This window comes from Felis catus, chromosome F2, assembly GCF_018350175.1.
Source record: "Felis catus isolate Fca126 chromosome F2, F.catus_Fca126_mat1.0, whole genome shotgun sequence".
Classification (NCBI taxonomy): Eukaryota; Metazoa; Chordata; class Mammalia; order Carnivora; family Felidae; genus Felis; species Felis catus.
Genome location: NC_058385.1, coordinates 10,207,093 through 10,231,145, shown reverse-complemented (window position 1 = coordinate 10,231,145; position 24,053 = coordinate 10,207,093). Strand labels below are relative to the sequence as shown.

The window sequence follows — 24,053 nt, the reverse complement described above, 5'->3', positions numbered from 1 at the left end:
GGGTTCGTGGGTTCAAGCCCCGAGTTGGGCTCTGTGCTGACAACTCAGAGCCTGGAGCCTGCTTCGGATTCTGTGTCTCCCCCTCTCTCTGCCCCTCCCCTGCTCACGCTCTGTGTCTCTCTATCTCTCAATAATAAATAAACGTTAAAAAAAATTTTTTTTTAAACTGGGCAAAAGATCTGAAACAGACACTTCATCAGATAAGATATGTAAATGGCAAGGAAGTCTTTGATGAGACTCAACACCATATGACCTTAGGGAAATGCAAATTAAAGCAACAATGAGATAGCACTATATGCCTATTAGAAAGGCTAAAATCCAAATTACAACACCAAATGCCAGTGAGGACGGGGAGCAAAAAGAATGCCTATTCATTGCGAGAGGATAGCCAAATGGTTGATCTACTTTGGAAGATCATTCGGATATTCTTACACAGATCAACATAGTCTTCTTGCCGCACGAACCAGTTACCACACTTATGGATGTTTGCTCAAATGAGTGGAAAATTTATGCCCATGCAAAACCCTGCACGTGAATAGTTGGAGCTGCTTTATTCATAATTGCCCCAAACCAGACGCAAACGTGGTATCAGTCAATAAGTTAAATGGATAAATGAACTGTGATACACCCATACAATGGGAGATTATTCAGCGATAAAAAGAAGTGAGCTATTAAGTCATGCAAACACATGGGGGGAGCCTTAACTGCACATTGCTGTGTGAAAGTAGCCAGTCTCAAAGGGCTACATACTGTATGATTCTAACCATACGACATTATGGGAAAAGTAAAATCATAGAGGCAGTAAAAAAATAGCTGCCCGAAGTCTGAGGAATAACAGGAAGGATGGGTGGGTGAAACATAGGTGGTGAAGCTCTTTTGCATGATACCATAATGGTAGACAATGACATTATGCATTGGTCAAAGGCCATAGGACCGTATGTGGTGTTTATATGTTTAGTCTTTGTCTCCAGTTCCTGGACCAGAGCTTCAGAAACCCTTCAAGTTTCAGGAGTGATAACGTGCGTCTTTGTTATGCTAATGAGGTAGCTAATGGCCGGATGTGAAAGGAGCCCTAAGATAGCTTCGTGATGGAGGCTGGTTGCCAGAAAGACCAAGCTTGTGATTAGAGAGTTGGTACTTTCAGCCTTGGTTCCCAGAGTTTAAGGAGGAGACAACATTGGAGACTGAGTTCGTGCATAGGTTCCCAGGTAGAAGAAACATGTCCTAAGCTCCTGACTGAGAATCTGCATGGATTGGACTTCCCACCAGAAAGTCTTGAAGCTACGGAACAATGGAGCCATGCCTTCAAAATTCTAAGGGAAAGTGATTTCTAACCGACAACTGTATACTGAACCGATCAAGATCATTCAAGTGTGATAGAACGAAGACTTTTTCTACATACTACAAAGAATCAATCATAAAGTTTCTCTCTCATGCTCTCTTTGACAGGAAGTAAGTGGCAAATTAAATGTGCACTTGCCGCACAAAAATAAGAAGACCGCAAGTCAAAGGAGGTGAGAAGTTTCCCACAACACAGAGGCTTCAGCATCAGTAAGAGGCAAACATTGGTGAAGGATGTTGTTGAAGGGGGACCCTGGGATGACAGGTATGTAAGAGGCCCAGAAAGGAGCGATCCCATTTGAAACTGGATGATAGAGGGCTCTAGGCGGCATGTCTCCAAGAAAAGTAATGTATGTGAACATAGCAAGAGCTTCCTGCTTCTGGGAGAGGGGAGATGAATTAATAAGAAATTCGAGTACAAACCAGTGGGAAAAAATGAGGCAAACTGACCAAGAAAAGAAATGTAATCATATCGCTTTACATGACTCATCTTTGAATAATATTTTTGTAGGCATAGTAAGATCAACATATTATTTATTAGTTTAGGCCCAAACCATGATCATGGGGTAGCCACAGACGCTAATGTGATTTTCCAGAACATGTTACTTTCTTTGGTCTGATACAAAAACAGATCCACAAATACGAATATGCTCTAACAATGACCATGGTAGGGTATGCCTAACCAAAGATATTACTATATATTGGGGTGCCTGGGTGGCTCAGTCGGTTGAGTGTCTGACTTCGGCTCAGGTTGTGATCTCACGGCACGTGAGTTCGAGCCCCGCGTCCAGCTCTGTGCTGACAGCTCAGAGCCTGGAGCCTGCCTCTGTTTCTGTGTCTCCTTCTCTGCCCCTAACCCACTTGCATTCTGTCTCTGTCTCTCTCAAAAATAAACATTAAAAAATTTTTTTTAAAGATATTACTATATATTAAAATCTCTTTATATTCCACACAATGCCTAAAGTATAGTACTATTATTTAAAAATTGCATCTTGGATCTCTTCCTGGTTTATAATGTTGCTTATGGGTAGCAGTAAAGATAGGAATGACTATGATACATTTTTATTCAATCTCCAGAACTGAGAACTTTGTCTTTTTCAGGTCCTTGAAATACCAATAATGAATAGTACTATCCTAATTAGCATTATTGCTATTTCTAAAGATTTCATTTTACCATAAAGACAAAAAACAGTCAATCACTTATAGGTCACTTGCTCTATTGAATTTTGTAACTTTCTCTTCCTTTTTAAAATCTCAGCCACATGACTAACCAGACTGCCCTAAACTCTTTATAATGTTAACCTTCATTCCGGAACACATTTCCTTCCTCAGGGTTTTGCATCAACAAGGTTATGAACAATGTTTTATTGAACAGTGAAACCACCACTTAAAACACTCCTCAGCTGACTTTTCTGGAACAAATTTACGTACATTCTAGAGAATCTCACTTAAAAGAGAATATCTTCCTGGAAAACAAATACGTGAATAATATTTTGTCAATTCAGTCACTTCTTAAATATGCAAGGGGTGCTCCCTATTTCAAAAGAACATTGAAATAAGTGTGAAGACACTTGTGAAGAGTGAATAATTATTCCTTAGTAAATATTACTTCTTAAGTTTGGATGTAGTGTGACTGGTTATTTTACAATAGAACACTGATGTGTAGGGGCGCCTGGGTGGCGCAGTCGGTTAAGCGTCCAACTTCAACCAGGTCACGATCTCGCGGTCCGTGAGTTCGAGCCCCGCGTCAGGCTCTGGGCTGATGGCTCAGAGCCTGGAGCCTGTTTCCGATTCTGTGTCTCCCTCTCTCTCTGCCCCTCCCCCATTCATGCTCTGTCTCTCTCTGTCCCAAAAATAAATAAACGTTGAAAAAAAAATTTTTTAAAAAAAAGAACACTGATGTGTAAATCATAATCGTCTCTGTTGTTAAATTACCATTTTTCCCAGGTATTTACAATTTTTACAAAGCTATTTTTAAGTTTTAATTGTAGTTCCAGTTAGTCAACATACAGTGATGTTTCCCCCCCTTTGCTTATTCGTCTTGTTTTGTTTCTTAAACTCCACGGATGAGTGAAATCGTATAGTATTTGTCTTTCTCTGACCGACTTATGTCACTAAGCATCACACCCTCTAGCTCCATCCGTGTCATTGCGAATGACAAGATTTCATTCTTTTTATGGCTGAATAATATTCCATTGTGAATATATGCCACATCTGCTTTATCCATCCATCAATTGACAGACGCTGAGTTTGCTTCCATATCTTAGCAATGGTAAATGATGCTGCTATAAACATAGGGGCATATGTATTCCTTTGGATTGGTGTTCTTGCCTTCTTTTACAAAGCTGTGTTTAAAATTCCTTCATCATAGGTGATTTCGTCATGTTGAACTGGTCGTCTGCACTAAAAATTCCATCACAGGGGTGCCTAGGTGGCTCAGTTGATTAAGCCACCAACTCTTGATTTCAGCTCAGATCAGGATCTCACAGTTGTGAGATCTAGTCCTGCTTGGGGCTCTGCACCGGGCGTGGAACCTGCTTAAGAGTCTCTCCCCGCCCCCCCCCCCAATAAATAAACAAATAAATATTCCATCACAGTCATGAGCCACACCTTTCACAGGTAATAAAAGTATGGTTGGATGACATACCAATAACTTAAACATAACTCGTAAATATAGTTGAATTAACTTACATCATGGCACGTGACTCTCATTTCAAAGGTGTGTGTTGAATTCCGCTTCCCTAAGAAATTAAAATACATTTCATCTCGTTTAGAAAGCCCTCTCCTCCACAAAACAGAAATATTCTAGGGGGCTACTGAAAAATTTTAAAGCAAAGCTAACGTGAAGTGGGTCTTAAAAAAAAGAGTTTCGACTGTCAATTGGGTCATTTGCTTTGTTTCAAGGTTCTATTTTCTATATTCTTTCACTGACCCTGATGAATAACACTTCAGGCAAGAAATATAAATACACTGTAGGGCACTGGATACAGAATTCTTCTAACAGAAAATATGAAGAGATGGTCAGCAATATACAAGAATTTACTGTAGCGCATGCGAAATAGCCATGTTGATAAAAGGACACAGCTCTTTCTACACCAGTGTCTGAAACGATTATTGAAAGAACACCATAATATGCTGTGTCCACTCAAGTTCAATTTAATGTTTAATAATACCTGGAATAGTTAGGGGCATCTGGGTTCTATTAAGCAAGTAAAATCATTAAAGTCTCTGAATGCATCTGCATCTCGCAGGAGATGTGCCACATTGACATTTAGGTTACCCTGGGCTCCATCATTTATCAGCTGGGTATTCCTCTATCTCACAGGCCAGTACTCTTTCTTTCGGTATATTACAAATTGTATTTGCTTTTAACTGTGGCCTTCTCTCTGGGATTCCTCCCTAAACGGTGAAAGCACACACCCTTCACAAGGATGCCAAACGCTCTGTTCCAAGTTTCTCATGGCCAAAAGCGTTCCAGATGTTCAGAATGAGCCGTAGCAATTGCATTTACACAGCCAGGAAAATGCATCATTTCTGAACTGTACTCATATGGAAAATTACTACAGTTTCAATCATTCAGTCTCTCGCGGTGTGGATAATGAGGCAGTTGTAGTAACTTGACCTTTGGATGGCTCCCTCATCCTTCAGCTCTTTCCATAGCCCTTCCTATGTAATTTTGCGCCTCATCAGAAATGGCCTTGTCTTTGCTTTTCTTCCCTATCGTTTCTTCTATGTCATCATTACTTCATCTTATAGAAACTTCCTGAGGGCGGGGTCTATGCCGGAAATGGTCTTGGGGCCTGGCGCTGCGCCCGGGGAACGGCAATTTTTCTACACGTCTAGAGTTACCGTATTTTTTGGTTCCTCGGATCCACGTTGTTCCCACTGTTCCCATTTTAACAAGTCAGAATTTAAGAGTTCTGTCATCATCACTGTCAATAGGATGTTTCAGCTGCCGGACCAAAATGTAAGTTGAGACAGGTTTTTAAAACATGTTTTGCCTGCTCATGTCGCCAGGCTCGGAAGACATCCCTTGAACACTTTGTCACCTGGCTGTATTATTTGCATTCGTAACCACTCCAACCGTTAGATTTTTAACATAAGTTTGGATTCCTTGTTGTCACGGAAAATGCGTTCCAAAAGATTGCACAGGGAAGTAACTCAAAACCGCAAGTTAAGCGACAGATTGTGCAAGAAAAGAAACAAAACAAGGCCAGGAGAAGGAATTCATGATCTCACTTGCATGTGTATTTTTAATTGTTTTTTCATCATCATAAGCGTATTCTTTAATCCTCATCAATTACTTCATCCATCTCCTCACCCGTCTCCCCTCTGGTGACCATCGGTTTGTTCTCTCTAGTAAAGAGTCTGCTTCTTGGTCTCTCTCTCTCTCTCTCTCTCTCTCTCTCTCGTTTACCTCAGTTCTTCTGTCTTGTTTCTTAAATCCCAAATATGAGTGAAATTACAGGCTATTTGTCTTTCTCAGTCTAACTTATTTTACTTAGCATTACACTCTCTAGCTCTATCCATGGTGTTGCAAATGGCAAGATTTCATTTTTTAATAATATTTATAGTATAGGTACCACATCTTTATCAATTCCTCAGTCAATGGGTACTTGAGCTGCTTCCCGATTTGGGCTATTGTCAATAATGCTGCTATAAACGTAGAGGTGCATGGATCCCTTTGAATTAGTGTTTTTGTATTTTTGGGGGGTAAATACCCAGTAGTGTAGCTACTGGATCATACGGGAGTTCAATTTTGAACTTTTTGAGGAACCTCCACAGTGTTTTCTGCAGTGGCTGCACTAGTTTGCATTCCCACCAACAGCGCAAGAGGGTTCCTTTTTCTCCATATCTTCACCAACACTTGTGATTTCTTATGATTTTGATTTTAGCCTGACAGGTGTGAGGTGGTATCTCATTCTAGCTTTGATTCGCATTTCCCTGATGATGAGTGATGTTGAGCATCTTTTCACATGTCTGTGGGGCATCTGGATGTCTCCTGGAGAAATGTCTGTTCATGTCTTCTGCCCATTTTTTAATTGGATTATCTGTTTTTTGGGTTTGAGCTGTATAAGTTCTTCATGTATTTTGGATATTAACCCTTTATTGGAGAAGCCGTGTACAAATATCGTCTCCCATTCAATAGGTTGCCTTTTGTTTTTTTGTTCTTTGTTTTTTTGTTTTTGTTTTTGTTTGCTATCAGAAACTTTTTATTTTGAGGTAGTCCCAATAGTTTATTTTTGCTTTCATTTCCCTTGCCTAAGAAAAATGTCCCCTAGGGCCACCTTGGTGGCTCAGTTGGTTAAGCATCCGACTTTGGCTCAGGTCATGATCTCATGGTCTGTGAGTTCCCAGTCCTGTGTCCGGAGCCTGCTTCCAATTCTGTGTCTCCCTCTCTCTCTGCCCCTCCCCTGCTCATGCTGTGTCTCTGTCTCAAAAATAAATAAAAACATTAAAAATTTTTTTAAAGTAAATAAATAAACATTTTAAAAAAATTTTTTTAAAAAAAAGAAAAGAAAAATGTTCTGTGGCCAATGTCAGAGCCATTACTTCCCGTGCTTTCTTCTAGGATTTTTATGGTTTCAGGCCTCACATTTATTTATTTATTTTATTTATTTTTTTTAATTTTTTTTTCAACGTTTTATTTTATTTTTTGGGGGACAGAGAGAGACAGAGCATGAACGGGGGAGGGGCAGAGAGAGAGGGAGACACAGAATCGGAAACAGGCTCCAGGCTCCGAGCCATCAGCCCAGAGCCCGACGCGGGGCTCGAACTCCCGGGCCGCGAGATCGTGACCTGGCTGAAGTCGGACGCTCAACCGACTGTGACACCCAGGCGCCCCCAGGCCTCACATTTAGATCTTTAATCCATTTTCAATTTATTTTTGTGTATGGTGAAAAAAAGTGGTCCCCTTTCATTCTTTGGTGTGTAGCCGTCCAGTTTTCCCAACACCGTTTGTCAAAGAGACTTTTCCCCTTTGTATATTCATTCCTCCTTTGTCAAAGATTAAGTGAGCGTATAATTGTGGGCTTATTTCTGGGCTTTCTCTTCCAGTCTGTTGATCTCTGTGTCTATTTTTATGCTTGGTGTCATACTATTTTAATTATTACCAATTTGTAAAGTAACTTGAAGTCTGGAACTGTGATATCTCCGGTTTGGTTTTTCATTTTCAAGACTGCTTTGGCTAGTCAAGGTCTTCTGTGGTTCCAGACAAATTTTAGGATTGTTTGTTCCAGCTCTGTGGAAAATGCTGTTGGTATTTTGATAGGGATTGCATTACATCTGTAGATTGCTTCGGGTAGTATGGCCATTTTAGCAGTGTTTGTTTTTCTAATCCATGAGCATAGAATGTCTTTCTATTCTTTGTGTCTTCTTAAATTTCTTTCATCAGTATTTTGTAGTTTTTAGAGTACAGGTGTCTTTCACGTCTTGGGTTAAGTTCACTACTAGATATTTTATTGTTTTCGGTGTAATTGTAAATGGGATTATTTTCTTGCTTTCACCTTCTGCTGCTTTATTATTAGCATATAGGAATGCAACATATTTCTGTACGATAATTTTGTATCCTGCAACTTTACTGAATTCATTTATGTGTTCTAGTCATTTTGTGGTGGAGTCTTTAGGGTTTTATATATATACTATCATGTCATCTGTAAACAGAATTTTACTTCTTCCTTACCAGTTTGGATGCCTGTTGTTTCTTAATGTTGTCTAATTGCTGTGGCTAGGACTTCTAGTACTATGTTGAAAAAAAGTGGTGAGAGTGGGCATCCTTGTCTTGTTCCTGACCTTAGGGGAAAAGCCCTCAGTTTTTCACCATTGAGCATGATGTTGGCTGTGGGTTTCTAATATAAGGCCTTTATTATATTGAAGTATATTCCCTCTAGACCTACTTTGCAGAGGGTTTTTATCATGAATGGATGTTGTACTTTGTCAGATGCTTTTTCTGCATCTATTGAAAAGATCACACGGTATTTTTCCTTTTTCTTGATGTGATAGATCACGTTGATTGCTTTGCAAATATGGAACCACCCTTGCATCCGGGGTATAAATCCCACCGGATCATGGTGTATGATTTTTTTTTTTTTAATGTCTTGTCGGATTCAGTTTGCTGTTTTGTTGAGAATTTTTGCATCTATATTCATGAGAGATACTGGCCTGTATTTCTCCTTTTTTGTGGTGTCTTTATCTGTTTTGGGTATCAGGGTACTACTAGCCTCAGAGAATACATTTGGAAGTTTTCCTTCCTCTTCTATTTTTTTTTTTTTTTGGAATAGTTTGAAAAGAATAGGCATTCACCTATATATATTTTAAGAGGTTGTTTCCTCTCCAAGGATCAGCCTCTTCTTCAGTGATTGACCTTATGAAGGCCCACCTTTCGCAAGGGAGGCCTATATCACAATAAACCTAGTATCCGTCAAAGAGGCGTATAAGATTCGCAAGGAATCTTTCAGGAGCAAGATCGGGGCTGGGCTTAGGAAATTGAGAGAAACAGGTGTACTGTTGTCATTTGAAGCCAAAGGTCTAGATAAGCACACTCAAAAAGAGCAACTAGACGATCAGAATTTTATACCTCTGGAAAATGTGCAGAGATGATGCTTCCTGACCAGGGTTTTAGGACGGAGGGAAACCCTCTGAGCTAGGCCACAGGCACAAAAGCACAAAATATCCCATGGGCTCAGGGCAAGTAAATCTCCTATTAAAAGCACAGGGCTGTTACTGGAACTCTTGAAATGTAACAGGATATTACCATGTTGTTATTCTTCCGTCCTAATGGCCAGCGTAGGATGCGTGACCCACACTGTATAGTGGGAGGTGCCAGTGCTGTCCTGTCTCTTGTTTCTTGAGTCAAGTCAGGATTGGCTGTCCATGGTCTTACCGCTGATTCTTCCTGGTGTCCCCAGTAGAGCTGCAAAGTACCTTTAGATGTTACTTTTCCATAGGCACAAGTGGATCCCCTCCTTTGCATTTCCCAGGAAGCCCGTCTGAGCCATTTGTCTTGTGTTAGCCCCAGGGTTTTTCCGGGACCTTCCGTCACCATCGCCTTAGACTTTACCCCACTGCTTTCCTGCCCTGAGCCCCTCACTCTTGCATGCCTCCATTCATGCTCGCAATCTGCAAGAGTATTTCCTCTAGGAGCCTCCTGAGAAAAGGAGCCTGGAGGGTAAAATGTTTAAGGCTCGGCGTTTTTCAAGATTTTATTCTAGATGATAAGAGAAATGAAATTATAGAAGGAAGCGGGTTGGAAAGCCAAGCTGGGCTAAAGGATTGGTGCTAAGATGTGGAAGAGGAATACTTTATCAGTTATAGTTTGCTCTAGAGCTATTCTTATTGTTTTCTTAACATCTAATTTTTTTATATGTATAAAATCATGTATGCATTCATTTAAAGCTTTGCATTCTACAAAAACATGTGCTAAAAATAACAGGCATATGGGATAAATAGGGTTAGGGGCAGACCATGCCATGCAACTTTATAACAGGAGCGCTAACAAAACAACAAACATCTTTTTTTTTTTTTTTTTTTTTTAAGGCTCAGTTAGTCTCCACTAGCAGCTTGCCCTGGGTAGCGTTTGAACTTGGTGGCTTGCACTTTCTTCCTGGAAACATAAGGTCATTTGCTTGCAAGAGACCAGATTATCAAAATGAAACATCTGATTCAGGAGGCTTCATCTTTTTTTTTTTTTTTTAATATAGAAGGAAATATTGTTGCAACTTCCTTATCTGTCTTCACAACTTCATCAAAAAGTTTAATGTTGGAAAATGTGTAGCAGTTCTTGGAATCACCACCCCAGCCCTTGCTTTCACGAAAGGAAGACACCTTGTGGGATTTCTTTCTTAGGGCGTTCATGTATTGCTAAGGCTTGCTTTCATTGTGGAGAAAGTTTGCTCCTGATTTCTTGGAAATCACATGCAGGAGAAATGGTTTATGAACCAAAGTGACCTCACCATTGTTTCACTGATACCATTTCCCTGCTTACCAGTTGCGTATGAGCTAATTCGTGTCGCCAACACACGTGTGACAGCAGCACACATATGCACCTTTTGTTCTTTGAAAGACTTCGGGGAATACACCACCCCTAGAATCTTAACACTGTTTTGTTTTGCTTTCCGCCCTCCGCCCCCACCCCCTGCCATTTCCTCCCTCCTCGCTCCATGTTTCTTTTCTTCTGTTCTCTACAGGCAAGGAAAAATATGCTTGATTTGGTCAGGATTATATTTAGCTGCACACAGAAATCCAAACGAAAGTGGCTTAGACAATAGAGCCGTTAATTTTTCTCGCATAAAAATAATCTAGAAGTAAATGACGCAAGAGTCCTGCTCTGCTCCAGTCACCGTGTTCATACTCCAAACACAGGAAAAAGGAAGAGTAGACCTGCCAAAAGGCACAGGTCCCCCTCCTTTTATGGAGCTGAGCCTCAGAGAATACTTAGTTACATCTCACTGGCCATATCTAATGGCTAAGGGTCTAAGAGCTACCCTCTTATAGCCAAACACACTTCCTAGGGTTTCATTATTAAAGAAGGGAGAATGGATATCGTGAAGCAATCAGTATTCTCTGCTACAGTATAACTTCAAAGTAATTCATGTGTACTGGGCATTTTTAATATGCCAGGAACTGTGTCACTTGATTTCTACCATTAAAGATACACGACAGGGGCGCCTGGGTGGCGCAGTCAGTTAAGCGTCCGACTTCAGCCAGGTCACGATCTCACGGTCCGTGAGTTCGAGCCCCGCGTCAGGCTCTGGGCTGATGGCTCAGAGCCTGGAGCCTGTTTCCGATTCTGTGTCTCCCTCTCTCTCTCTGCCCCTCCCCCGTTCATGCTTTGTCTCTCTCTGTCCCAAAAATAAAAAATAAAAAAAAAAAAAAAAAAAAGATACACGACAGCATGAGGGGCAAAGTTCGTCAGAAGAATTCATGGAAAGTCAGAGTAAGGATTCATGCCCAACCATGGAAGGGTGCACAGTCAAAAATTACGTTTGGTTAACTTGCTCTCTTTATAATTGCTACTTGCTTCACCGTCGACCCCAGGGACAGGAAAATCACCTGGAAGCACATTTCTCTTGTGTGGGGAGGGGCAAGAAGCAGTTAAAGAGTTCAGAGACTTTTTCGAGGAAAGGAAGCTGTGTTCTAATTCTTGTTCTGTAAGATTTGAAGTTATGGGGATCTCCCAGATCAACCGGACTAGATATAGGGAATGAGGCCCCTGAAATAAATAGAGTTACTGTAAAGGTAGAGGGTGAGCCAGCTCTGCCGATGAGTCTCCGTCTCGCTGTCCCCCTCTCTCTCTCTTAGAGAGAGAAGTGAAGGGATGGCATGTCTGGGTCTGGGAGGTCGGGTCCGGGGACTGGCCTTGACCCAGTATCCAGAGGTCAACTTGTGCTTATGAAGCATTGACACATATCTGCAAGAGCAGGTTGCTTCTAGATGTAACAGCTGGGGGGTGAAGAACTTTCAGGAAATAATCTGGAGATTTCTTGACCCTGTGGTCTCACAGCCGGGGTAGAGAATCTAGCCAGTGAGACTATGCCTTCTACCCAGCTCTCCGGCGTGGTTCATCAGGGCAGAGGCCCTTTCTTTTACTTGCTTCTTCCTCCCACATCCCTGATTTCATCTTTCACCGGTCCCAATGACTTTCCTGGGTTGTTCTGCCTTTATAGTAGCCAACACAACCCGATAGCATTGTTCCACTGAAGCGCAAACCTCCACGGATTCCCATTTGTAAGGTAACTGGCACCTGTCCGTTCTCCTGACTCTGGGGCAAGGAAGAGGAAACAGGTTTCTCTGAAGAGCTTTGGCTTGGACCACCCTACCTTGAAGGGAGCATGGGGAATAGAGAAGCCACACCCAAAGAGTCATTATTGCTGGAGAAAGATGCCACTGCGTTAGTTTCCTATTGCTGCTATAACAAAGCATAACAAACTTAGTACCTTAAGACAGCACCAATATATTACCTTACAGTTCTGGAGGTCAGAAGGTGGATATGGGGTTTTAGGGGCTAAACTCAAGGTGTTGGCAGAGTTGTGTTCCTTCTGGAGGCTGTAGTGGAGAATTCATTTCCCTGCTTTTCTAGAAGCTGCCTGCATTCTTTGGCTCGAGTCCCTTCCTCCATCTTCAAAGTTCATCTCTCTGAACTTAGCTTCTGTGGCCACATCTGCCTTTCTGACTGCAACCCCTTCCCCAGTCTCATGATTACATTGGGCCCACCTTGTTAATACTGTACAGGACGTTCTTTCCAACTTAACGTGATCCTTCGTCACAACCGCAAAGTTCCTTTTACCATGTACATTAACACTTTGGCCAATTCTGGGCCTTACTCCATGGACATCCTCGGAAAGTCATCACTGAGTCTACTGTACCACCCTGTACCTATGGCCACTATGAAAACATGACACCGTTTAGCTTCTGGGCTTTGGACACAGCTCACCAGAGCCGCATCTGACCCAACCGGCAGACCGCTCTGCTGTTGTGAGCGCAGCGAGGGAGGTCCTAGTTAAAACAGAAACAGACTCTTCCCCTGGGACACTCAGAAGCAGCCAAGTGATGGACAGAAGTGCTAAAGCCCAGAAAAACTGTAGCCCGGAAGATATGCAGAAAAGCTTCGGTTTGAGGGTGTGGGCATTTTACAGCAACTCCAAGGCCAAATAAGTAAGTACGAGAAGCAAGAGAGAGTTCTTGGAATATTTAGAATTATCCATGGGCATCTGGGTACAGAGCAGACACACTTCTTCTTCTCCTTCTTCCCAGGTGGACAAAGGGCGATTGCGGCCTCCTCGCAGATAGAATCCTCAGTGTGGAAACTGGAGCAGGTAAGCCAGACATTGCTTCAGCTAAGTGGTTCCCGGAAAAACTGAGGAGCCCTCATGGATAAGCAGGCTAAGGGGCATAGCCACTCATTCTTCCTAGAAGAATTGTTTGGGGATATATTCTAGGAAATTAAACAGCGACTTGAAAAGTGAGGGATATGTACGTGGGATGTGAAAACTAGTGGTAATACTAGCAAAATATATAAAGTCTAATTGTTGGTGTAAAATGTGAAACGAGCCAAAACTTTAACACAACAAACTGGAACTTACCTTGCACATTATCTGCACGTAGAAGATTCTGGAATGGAAGGAGGGAAGTCAAACCATGCTCAAATCACGTTTGAGAACATAAAAAAACACTGAATATCTCTAGATGTTACTAGAAGACTACAAATTAAGTAAGTGCATTAAACATGTGAGTATAAGCACTATTCTATTAATACATCGTGTATATGTTAGGTGCTAGGAAGATAGATATCTATATCTATCCATCTATACAGATACAGATATCTGTCTATATATATGCCATAAAAGAGAATGAAAATTAAATATGCAGAGAAAAAAATCCTCAGTCCAACAAAGGTAGGAAGGGGATGAGGAATAGGAAAGAGTGATAATTGGCAAACAAAGACTAGGATGGGAAGATATGAGAAACAAAGTAGACATACAATAATTTCTTCCAATTAAAAGGCAGAAGCTCTCAGAGAGGCTTGGCTGGCTCAGTGGGTAGAGCATGTGACCCTTGACCTCAGGTTGTAAGTTTGAGCCCTACGTTGGGCATAGATCCTACTTTAAAAAGAAAGAAATGGCAGAAGCTCTCATAGTGGGGTAAAAACAAATTCTAACTCTTCGATATTCAAAAATCATACATTAAAAATAAAAAGGGACCAAAAAGGGGTGCCTAGATGGCTCAGTCGGTTGAGTGTCCGACCCTTGAATTTGGCTCAGGTCATGGTCCCAGGGTCGTGGGATCAAGCCGCACATTGGGCTCCATACTGAGCATGCAGCCTGCTTGAGATTCTCTCTCTTCCTCGGCCCCTCTGTCCCTCTACCCAGTCCTGCTCTCTCTCCCTCTGAAATTAAAAAAAAAAAAAAAAAAAAAAAAAAGCGAACAAAAAGAATGGGAAAGATATACAAGGCAAACACTAATATAAAGTATAACTATAAAAATAAAAATAACTGGACTATATGGCAAAAATCTTTATTAGTGAGAAGGCATCCCTTGTTGATGAACCACTAACGTACCTATCAATATACCTTCAAGTGTATAGCAAACAAAACTTGACAGAATGACAAGGAGAAAATGAGAAATCCCCAACCGAGTAGGAAAGTTAATTATAATGGAGAAATAAAAATATCAAACTGAGAACAGTAAAAATTTAAAAAAATTTCATGTCATTAACAATTTACATTAACATGTAAAAATTTTCATGTAATTTTCATGTAATTGACCCATTTTACATGGGTGGCTCAGTCGGTTTTGTTTTGTTTGTTCAGACCCTTAGTTTTGTTTGCCAATTCACTATAGAGAGCCCTATACTGAAATCCACATGGAATACTTACCAAAACTATGATACATTAGGCCACACTGAAGAATTTAGAGTCCCCAGATCAGAATTCACATAACACCACATTCTTGGACCATAATGCAGAAAATGTGGGAATTCACAAAATAATAAAAAATCAAAACAAAATGCATTCTTTCCATTTGGAAATTTATAATCAATCTTTTAAATTACTCAGGAGCAAAGAAAAAATAGAAACAAGAGTTCTAAATTAATTATCTGAGGGTATTATTTTTCCTATATCAATTAAATTTGTTTGTTAAAACAAACAAAACACATAGCAAATATTGATGGTTACTAACCCTTTTTAACAGAATTAATAGACTTTATTTTAATCATGTATTATTCAGATTAGAATCAAACTTTACTTGGGGCGCCTGGATGATTCAGTCGGTTAAGCATGTGACTTCGGGTCAGGTCATGGACCTCGCGGTTCGTGAGTTCAAGCCCCGCATGGGGAGGGCTCTGTGCTGACAGCCCAGAGCCCGGAGCCTGCCTCGGATTCTGGGTCTCCCTCTCTCTCTGCCCCTCCCCCACTCGTGCTCGCTCGCTCTCTCTGTCTCAAAAAAAAAAATAAACATTAAAAATTTTTTTAAAATAGAATCAAAGTTTGTTTGCTTAGTCTTTATAAATCCTCGTTTACATAAACTGGGTAAACAATGTGATAGCAATTTACTGAACAAACCAGAAGAAGAATTTGCAACCTTATTTATTTATTTATTATTTACTTATTTATTTATTTTAAAGTTTATTTTAAAGTTTATTTATTTTGAGAGAGAGAGAGAAAGAGACAGAGAGAGAAAGACTCGTAAACAGGCTCCAGGCTGACAGCACAGAGCCTGATGTGGGGCTTGACCCCACAAACGGTGAGACCGTGGCCTGAACCAAAGTCGGACACTTAACCGACTGAGTCACCCAGGTGCCCCCACAGCTTTATTAATGCTACAAAAGATTTAGGTAAAAAAGGAAAATTAACTGTGTCCAAATGAACTAAGAACTAAGCCACCAAGCTTAGTGAGTTGAGTAGGACTGACAGAAGGATATGTGGTAAATACAACATAACTTAAGATCCACCAAGTTTTTAAGTTGACCCTTTATTTTCTTTATTTAAAAAAAATTTTTTTTTAATATTTTATTTATTTTTGAGACAGAGAGACAGAGCATGAGCGGGGGAGGGGCAGAGAGAGAGGGAGACACAGAATCGGAAACAGGCTCCAGGCTCTGAGCTGTCAGCACAGAGCCCGACGCAGGGCTTGAACTCATGAACCCGGAGATCATGACCTGAGCTGAAGTCGGACGCTCAACCGACTGAGCCACCCAGGTGCCCCTTAAGTTGACCCTTTAATTTCATTCTCCTTTTCCAGTACGTTTTCCCCAATCCTGCCGCTCTTGACACAGCTACTCTTCAGAGCTGGAGTTCTGTGCACCTATAGTATCCAGAAAAAGAGCCGTTTCCCTGTACCGATAAGTGGCACGAGTCACAGCATGTGACAAACCCTTAGACGTAGGGAAGACCAAATGTGCACCGGCGGCCACTTGCAGAGTGGGCCCCATTCAGAGACCTAGCCAAGGACCTCAATGATGAAAAATGCCCTGTAATATGTCTGGGAGGGATCTGTGGGAAGAGGCTGAGCTATATAGGAGCAAACCAAACTATGGAGAAGTGATCAAGCTCTCTTTTGAAGGAACCGATGAGCGTAATCAAGGTATTGAAATAAATAATAATGATAATCGGTGTCTACACATTTGACTTTAAAACGATGTCTAGGGGCGCCTGGGTGGCTCAGTCAGTTGAGCCTCTGACTCTTGATTTCAGCTCAGGTCATGATCCCAGGGCTGTGGGATCGAGCTCCCGTGTTGGGCTCTGCACTGAGTGTGGAGCCTGCTTAAGATTCTCTCTCGTGCGCGCGGGGTGCCTGGGTGGCTCAGTCGGTTAAGTGTCTGACTTTGACTCAGGTCATGATCTCGCGGTCTGGAGTTTGAGCCCCGTGTCGGGCTCTGTGCTGACAGCTCGGAGCCTGGAGCCTGTTTCAGATTCTGTGTCTCCCTCTCTCTCTGCCCCTCTCCCACTCATGCTCTGTCTCTCTGTCTCTCTGTCAAAAATAAATGAACGTCAAAAAAAAAAAAAAGATTCTCTTTCTCTTCCCTTCTCTCCTGCTCATGCTGTCTCTCTCTCAAAAAATTTTTTTTTCATTAAAAAAATAATAAAACAATATCTAGATGACTGCCCTGTGGACAGAGTGAGAAAGTATACCAGAATATAGCCAACAATATTTGAGTATAGGTTAAATATTTCCATCCACAAGGCAAAATATTCACTAAGCACTCACTGATACTACTCCCAGTGATAGAATTTGTAAAGAAATTCTTTTTTAACTTCGTATTTGTGCGGTGTGATAGAAATACCACGCGGAAAGATTTCACCGCCTCCAGTCATTAAAAGCTCCGTGACCAAGAGAAGCATGCAACCTGGACTTAGAAAGCACAGGAAACCATAAACTCTGATCTGGCTGTAAGACTGGATGGGGGGGCAGGACAGGGCCTGGGATCCAGGTAGAAAGGAGGGAAGGGATGGGGGTGGGGCAGTGGGGTGGGGTAGGGACTGGGGGAACTTGGGGTCAGGTTTGCAGCTTGGACAACTCACGGCGCATGTGTCGGAACCGTCACTATTTAGCTAATACGGCTTATCTGCCGTGACACTTGTGCCCAACCAAAAGACACTGTGGACCAGATACAGACACCCAGTAACATGAGGCAACATGTTCAGATAAATTGGGAAGTCATGTTTTATAATGAGTCATGGTATGCTAAATGTGTATGTCACAGAGGGAGCAGAATTGATAAAAGTAAGATAATAAGAGACGAAAACTATGCCTCACTTCTTGGGCATGATATCAGAGTCCCGTGGTACATCAAGATGTAAGTTCTGCCCAGAAGTTTCACATCCACAGAAGTTCTCTATGTTTCTTCTGACCAGATGTCAACGTCTAACTTATCCAGTGATTCACATCCTCCCTCTCTATGGTGCTAATCCTACAGGAGACTTTACTGGCTCAGTTTGGGAACCCAGGTTTCTGTCACTGCAGCTTCTGAAAGATATCTGCCTTGGTTCTTAGCCTAAGGATGATGGGACCACATCGTACCACTAGTAGCAGGAAAATACTAGGCAGTTCTGGGGTGCCTGGGTGGCTCAGTCGGTTAAGCGTCCGACTTCAGCTCAGGTCATGATCTCACGGTCCGTGAGTTCGAGCCCCGCGTCAGGCTCTGGGCTGATGGCTTAGAGCCTGGAGCCTGTTTCCGATTCTGTGTCTCCCTCCCTCTGCCCCTCCCCCGTTCATGCTCTGTCTCTCTCTGTCTCAAAAATAAATAAACGTTAAAAAAAATTTTTTTTAGAAAATACTAGGCAGTTCTTACATTGATTGATTCAAAGAACAATGAATGTTGATCTAGCGAAAGTAATTAATGTCATTGCCAATGCTGCTTTGAAGGCCATAACTGTCAGGGCTATGGAAAGTGTCTCCTCAGGAGCTGAGGGAAAATAGAATACCTGAAGAGGAGAATTTATGTTTGGATTAAAATTTATGAGAGCCAGAAATAACATCACCGGGCCCACCAGCTTAAAACTTAGATTATCTTCACCATTTTAAAACCAAAGTAAAACTTGTCTCATGCTACATGAAAAGCAAACACAATAGAAAGATGCCATAAAATTGTTCGTTAAACAAACCTCCCAACAGGGTAGACACATTGTCAACTTAGTAACCAGTTTGGAACTCGTCAATGGTGATCTCTAAGCAGCTGGGTGAAGCCACCGTGCGTGACAGTGCCGCCTTTGTGTGTCATTATTTCCTGATTTGACGTCGTGGCTGAGTCAGACAGTAGCTATCTTCTTTCGCTTTGTGTTGGATAATGGCCAAACACAAGGATTTATCGTGCCCGACATGGGCACCCGTTGATTTCCAATCAATCAGAAGTGCTGAAAAGTATGCCTCGTGGCCCTGCTCTATGTCTCACAAATCAAAGACGTCGCAGTTCCCCCTCACGATTCTGATTTTCCGTTTTTACTTTGTTTTCCCCTGAACATTTCCTCTCCTTCTGCTCTTTTTGTTATATACATAGAAATGTTAATTCATTTTTGGAGAGTAAGCATGAGCCAGGAAGGGGCAGAGAGAGAGGGGGACAGAGGATCTGAAGTGGATTCTAGACTGTCAGCAGAGAGCCCGATGCGGGGCTCGAACTCCCAAACCGTGAGATCATGACCTGAGCTAAAGTCGGTTGCTCGACTGACTGAGCCACCCAGGTACCCTTCTCGTTCCACTCTTTTAACAAATAGTGCCCGCCTTTTTTTTGTGCCAACACTGTTCCAGGCGTTTGAATATAGTAGTAACTAAAGCAGACAAAAATTATTGCCCCAAATATTCAAACTTTTAAAAGAAAATATAAAGGAGATATTATCTATATCTGTAGATACACCTTTATGATGTTGGGATAGGATAGATTCATTTGACCAACATGCAAATACACAAAAATATTTTTTGAAAGGCTGACAAGTTGACTACATTAAAATAAAAGTTACGTATATGTAACTTTTTATTAGTTCTGTTTCTCTGTACCGCAGTTTATTTATTCGTTCACTTATTGAAGGACATCTTGGTTGTTTCCAATTTGGGGCAATTGTGAACAAAGCTGCTATAGACATTTGCATACAAGTTTCTGTGTGGACATAAGTTTTCAGCTCATTTAGGAAAACACCTGGGAGCACCATTATGGGACTATATGGTGGATGATGTTTTGTAATAAATTGCCAAATGGGCTTCCAAAGTGTCCACCCTGTTTTGCATTCCCACCAGCAATGAATGGGTCAAGCTGGGGTAGAAGGTAACATGTTATAAAGCACTGGCAAATACTTGGAAGGATATTTTATCTAATCTACCTAAAGTCTTCTCCTTTAAGCATCTAACTAAGGGGCACATGGGTGGCTCACTTGGTTGAACATCCAACTCTTGGGTTCGGCTCAGGTTGTGATCTGACAGTTCATGGGTTCGAGCCCTGCATTGGTCTCTGTGCTGACAAATTCTCTCTCTCTCCTTGGGATTCTCTCTTTCTGCCCCCCCCCCCCCAAGTAAATAAATAAATAAACTTAAAAAAAAAAGAATCTAACTAAAACCTAAAGGTTTAGTCAGCTGACTGCTTTTGCCTGTGTGTCTTTTGCCTTCTGGCCCTCCACTTCCACTCCTTGCCACTGGGAAAGAAAAGAAGTATAAATGTTTTATATAACTCCAATTCTCAGCCACTTATGACTTTATAAATATAGATTCACCCTAGACTTTTGGCTTTTTAGCTTAAAGTTACACGAGAATTTTAAACTGGGATTGAAAACTCCCTTTATCATTTATTAAAAACACACACACACAGGAGGAGAAAATACCTTAGCAATGTTCAGTACTTTCCGATAAATAACATGTCCGACAAATTGAGTAAATTAATGATGGCAGGTAAATTTTGAGCTAAGAATGGTCAGGTTTGGGTGGTATGATAATGGGTCTGAAATGTTTCTTCATGGTTCTCGACATTTCTACGTATAATCTGTGTTTCTGCAGGCTACACTTGCCTGGGAATTCAGTAGGCAAATGATAACAAGAGTAAAACACGGTTCACGTTCCACCCTGTTTCATTCTGCAACACCACCCACCCCATCTCCACATACATCTCAAATTCCTCCGGGTCTACCAATTCTGTATTCTAGGCACTAAGGCAGACCATTGGAAGAAACCTTGATTATGTATCTGGAAATAAAAGTAGAACATGTCCCTGGTGCAGAGTTATACAAGTCCCAAATCATGGGGGGGGGGGGGGGGGCACTTCTTGTCATTTGCCCTGCTTTCGCCTGGCCTTGTAAACATTTGGTTTCTAGGTTGTTCCATATGGAGGAGTGTACGTTAGTCTGGCTCTCTCTCTGGGCTGTTTTGTTCCTCTCTTAAATATATATTTGGGACAAAAAGTCCACAGATCTGCAGTCCAAAGGCCTAAGAATGAGGAGGGTTGATGATGTAAGTTCCAGTCTGGGTCCTAAGGCAAGAGAAGACTGATGTCCCAGTGTGAAGACCTTCAGGCAAAGAGAGCGAATTCTCTGTTGCTCAGCTTTTTGTTCTATTCTGGCATTCAGTGGGTTGGATGGAGCCTGCCCACATTGGGGAAGGCCATCTGCCTTACTCAGTCTGTTGATTCAAATGTTAGTCTCATCCAGGAACACCCTCACAGACATACCCAGAATAATATTTAACCTAATATCTGCCTGCCTCCTCCAGCCCCCCTCCACGGCCCCGTCAAACTGACATGTAAACATTAACCATCGCAACATCCATACAATGGAATATCTTCCAACAGTAAGGAGAAATGAGCTATCAGGCCACGCAAAGACACAGAGGAATCTTAAACATGTGTTGTAAGTGAAAGAAGCCAATTTTAAAAGGCTACACACTATATACTTCCAACTCTATGACATTCTGGAAAGGGCAAAACCGTAGAGGCACTAAAAAGATCCGTGGTTGCCAGGGCTTTGTCAGGAAAGAAGTCATGAACGGGTGGAGCCATGAAACTAAGAATATGATGTCCTGATGGCGGATATATGACACTAGGCATTCATCAAACCTCATAGAACTATAAAACACATGGGGTGAATCCCAATGTAAACCAAGGACTTTAGTTAATAATAATGTATCAACATTGGTTCATCAGTTACAACAAATATACATCGATGCGAGATAATAATAGGGGAAACTGGGAGGGGGTATATGTGAACTCTTTACTTTCTGCTCATTTCTTTGGTAACCCTAAACTTGTCTTAAAAATGGAAACCCATTGGGGCGCCTGGGTGGCGCAGTCGGTTAAGCGTCCGACTTCAGCCAGGTCACGATCTCGCGGTCCGTGAGTTCGAGCCCCGCGTCGGGCTCTGGGCTGATGGCTCAGAGCCTGGAGCCTGTTTCCGATTCTGTGTCTCCCTCTCTCTCTGCCCCTCCCCCGTTCATGCTCTGTCTCTCTCTGTCCCAAAAATAAATAAACGTTGAAAAAAAAAAAATGGAAACCCATTAGTTAAAAAACAAACAAACGAGCAAACTTTGTTCCGTACAGCCAGAGGTATCCCTGCTGTGTGTGATGTTGTTACTTGTCTGAATCCCTGTGCAGGCTGCAGGGTGTGGCTTAGACTTGATATTTTATTCTGTGGCTTTTAAAATGTTTATATTCACACACTTAGCTATTTTTGCCAAAGCCTGGCTGCCTTATGCGGAGGCCTGGTTTCAGAGGCCCTTTCTACCTCCGTCACATATTCTTCCAGACTCAGCTTTTGCCCAGAAACCTCCAATTAGACGAGGGTCCCCAGTACAGTCTCCCTTCTCTCACTGTACAGTGAGTATTTCCTGTTAGCTAACACGGATGAATTTAAATATAATCACAGATAGCTTCCACAAAAAGTAAGAAAAGTCAACCCATCTTCAAGGAATAAGGCATTCAACGGATCCAGACTCAGAGATGACCAAGATGTTAGAATTGACAGGGAATTTGAAAGAACCACGATTACAATGTTGAAAGATCTAATGGAAAAATGGACAATGGGCATTAACTGATGGGGTACTGATTGCATTAGAAAGACAAAAACTGATGGGGTACTGATTGCATTAGAAAGACAAAAACTGATGGGGTACTGATTGCATTAGAAAGACAAAAACTATCAAACAGTCCAAAGGAAATGCTAGAAATAAAATTTAAAAAAATGGGATCAGAGATGAAGAATTTCTTCAATGAGCTTACTAACAGCCTGGAAACTTCAGAGGAAAGATTAGTGTAGTTGGAAATAAGTCGACTGGGATCATACAAACTGAAACACAAAGAGGGAGTAGAAGAAGGAGGAGGAGGAGGGTGAGGAGTAAGAGAAAGGGGAAGGGGAGGAGGAGGGAGGGAAGGGAACAGCTGTGGGATAAGGAGCTAACACACTTGTAATTGGAGTCGCCGAAGAAGAGGGTGAGAGGAAGTGTAAAGGATATTTGAAGAGATAATAGCCAAGAATTTTCCAAAGTCAATGAAAGAATATAAGCCAAAGATATATTAAAGAAAAAAAAATGTGAGGGGCACCTGGGTGGCTCAGTCGGCTAAGCGTCCGACTTCGGCTCAGGTCATGATCTCACAGCTCGTGGGTTCGAGCCCCACATCAGGCTCCGTGCCGACAGCTCGGAGCCTGGAGCCGGCTTCGGATTCTGTGTCTCCCTCTCTCTCTGCCCCTCCCCCACTCGCACTCTGTCTCTCTCTCTCTCAAAAATGAATAAACGTTAAAAACATTTTTTTAAAGAAAAAAAATCATTGTCAAACTCCTAAGTACCAAATTAAGGAGATCTCAAAGGCAATCAGGGGAGGAAAAACATTACATACAGACCTGCAACCACACCCTGCCAAAACATTTGCTCAGTATAAGTCAAGCAGAAGCTGTGACCAGCTATCTGACCCGCTGCTGGGTTTCTCTTCTTTGTTTGCTATGAAAACAGGAAAACTTAAATGGACTTATCCTAGTATCTCTGGGTTTGGAACCTCCCCAGGGTCCTCCTATCACCAGCTAGACCCCAAGACCTGACCTTTCCTGCCCACCTGCTTGTACTCACTGACCTTTGTCATACTTTTTTTTTTTCTTAAGCTCTTCTCTCCAGCTTATCTCTTAACTCAGGCTAATGGACGGCAAAACCACCCTGCAGGCAATAGTGAGTGATGTGACAAGACCTCCAGCTGGACCAGATGGCCCAGACCAGTTTGAACCAAACCCCTGACTTGCACCTGCACAGAGGGGCCATGGAGTAACCTCTGGAATGAGCAACAATCACCTTTGCCTCATTATAATACTAAGATCTCCATTCAAGGAGGGAACAGCAGCCTCATTTACATAACATGTATGCGTAGGCATGTTCCTTTCAGGCCCATGCATGACCTTATGCCCACCTCTGCATATGATGACAAGACTTCCTCATCTAAACATTCATCTTAACCCTAAACAAAAGAAACCCAATCACCCTTGCTTGAGGAGTCGGGGCTTTGGAAGTTATTCCTTGCCATCTCCTGATTTGCTGCAAATAAAGTTTCCTTTGTGTGACAATTCACCTGGTATAGCTTCTGTGATTCACCAGAGGAGCAAATTCATGTTGTTTTGGTTACACTGCCCCTAGTGGTCTTACTGCTTTTGTATATCCCAGGGTGTTGGCTTATAATAAAAAATGGAGGCTTCCCCACGTCCAGGTTTTGCTGGCTCCAAAATGTGAGGTGGGAGACTGGGCTCTGTTTCTATGGGTTGGATTTA

At 42.0% G+C, this 24,053-nt stretch overlaps 1 long non-coding RNA gene across 2 annotated transcripts; it reads left to right on the top strand.

Moving 5' to 3' along the window:
• The first annotated feature begins 114 nt into the window (after positions 1-114).
• Positions 115-23,852, top strand: LOC109495986. Of its 2 annotated transcripts, none has more exons than XR_002739573.2 (3): positions 115-1,606; positions 13,093-13,154; positions 23,400-23,852. It is a non-coding gene; the product is annotated as an uncharacterized LOC109495986 (long non-coding RNA). The 2 variants fall into 2 exon arrangements; XR_006592670.1 differs by lacking the exon at positions 115-1,606 and adding an exon at positions 3,926-5,308.
• Positions 23,853-24,053: the final 201 nt, after the last annotated feature.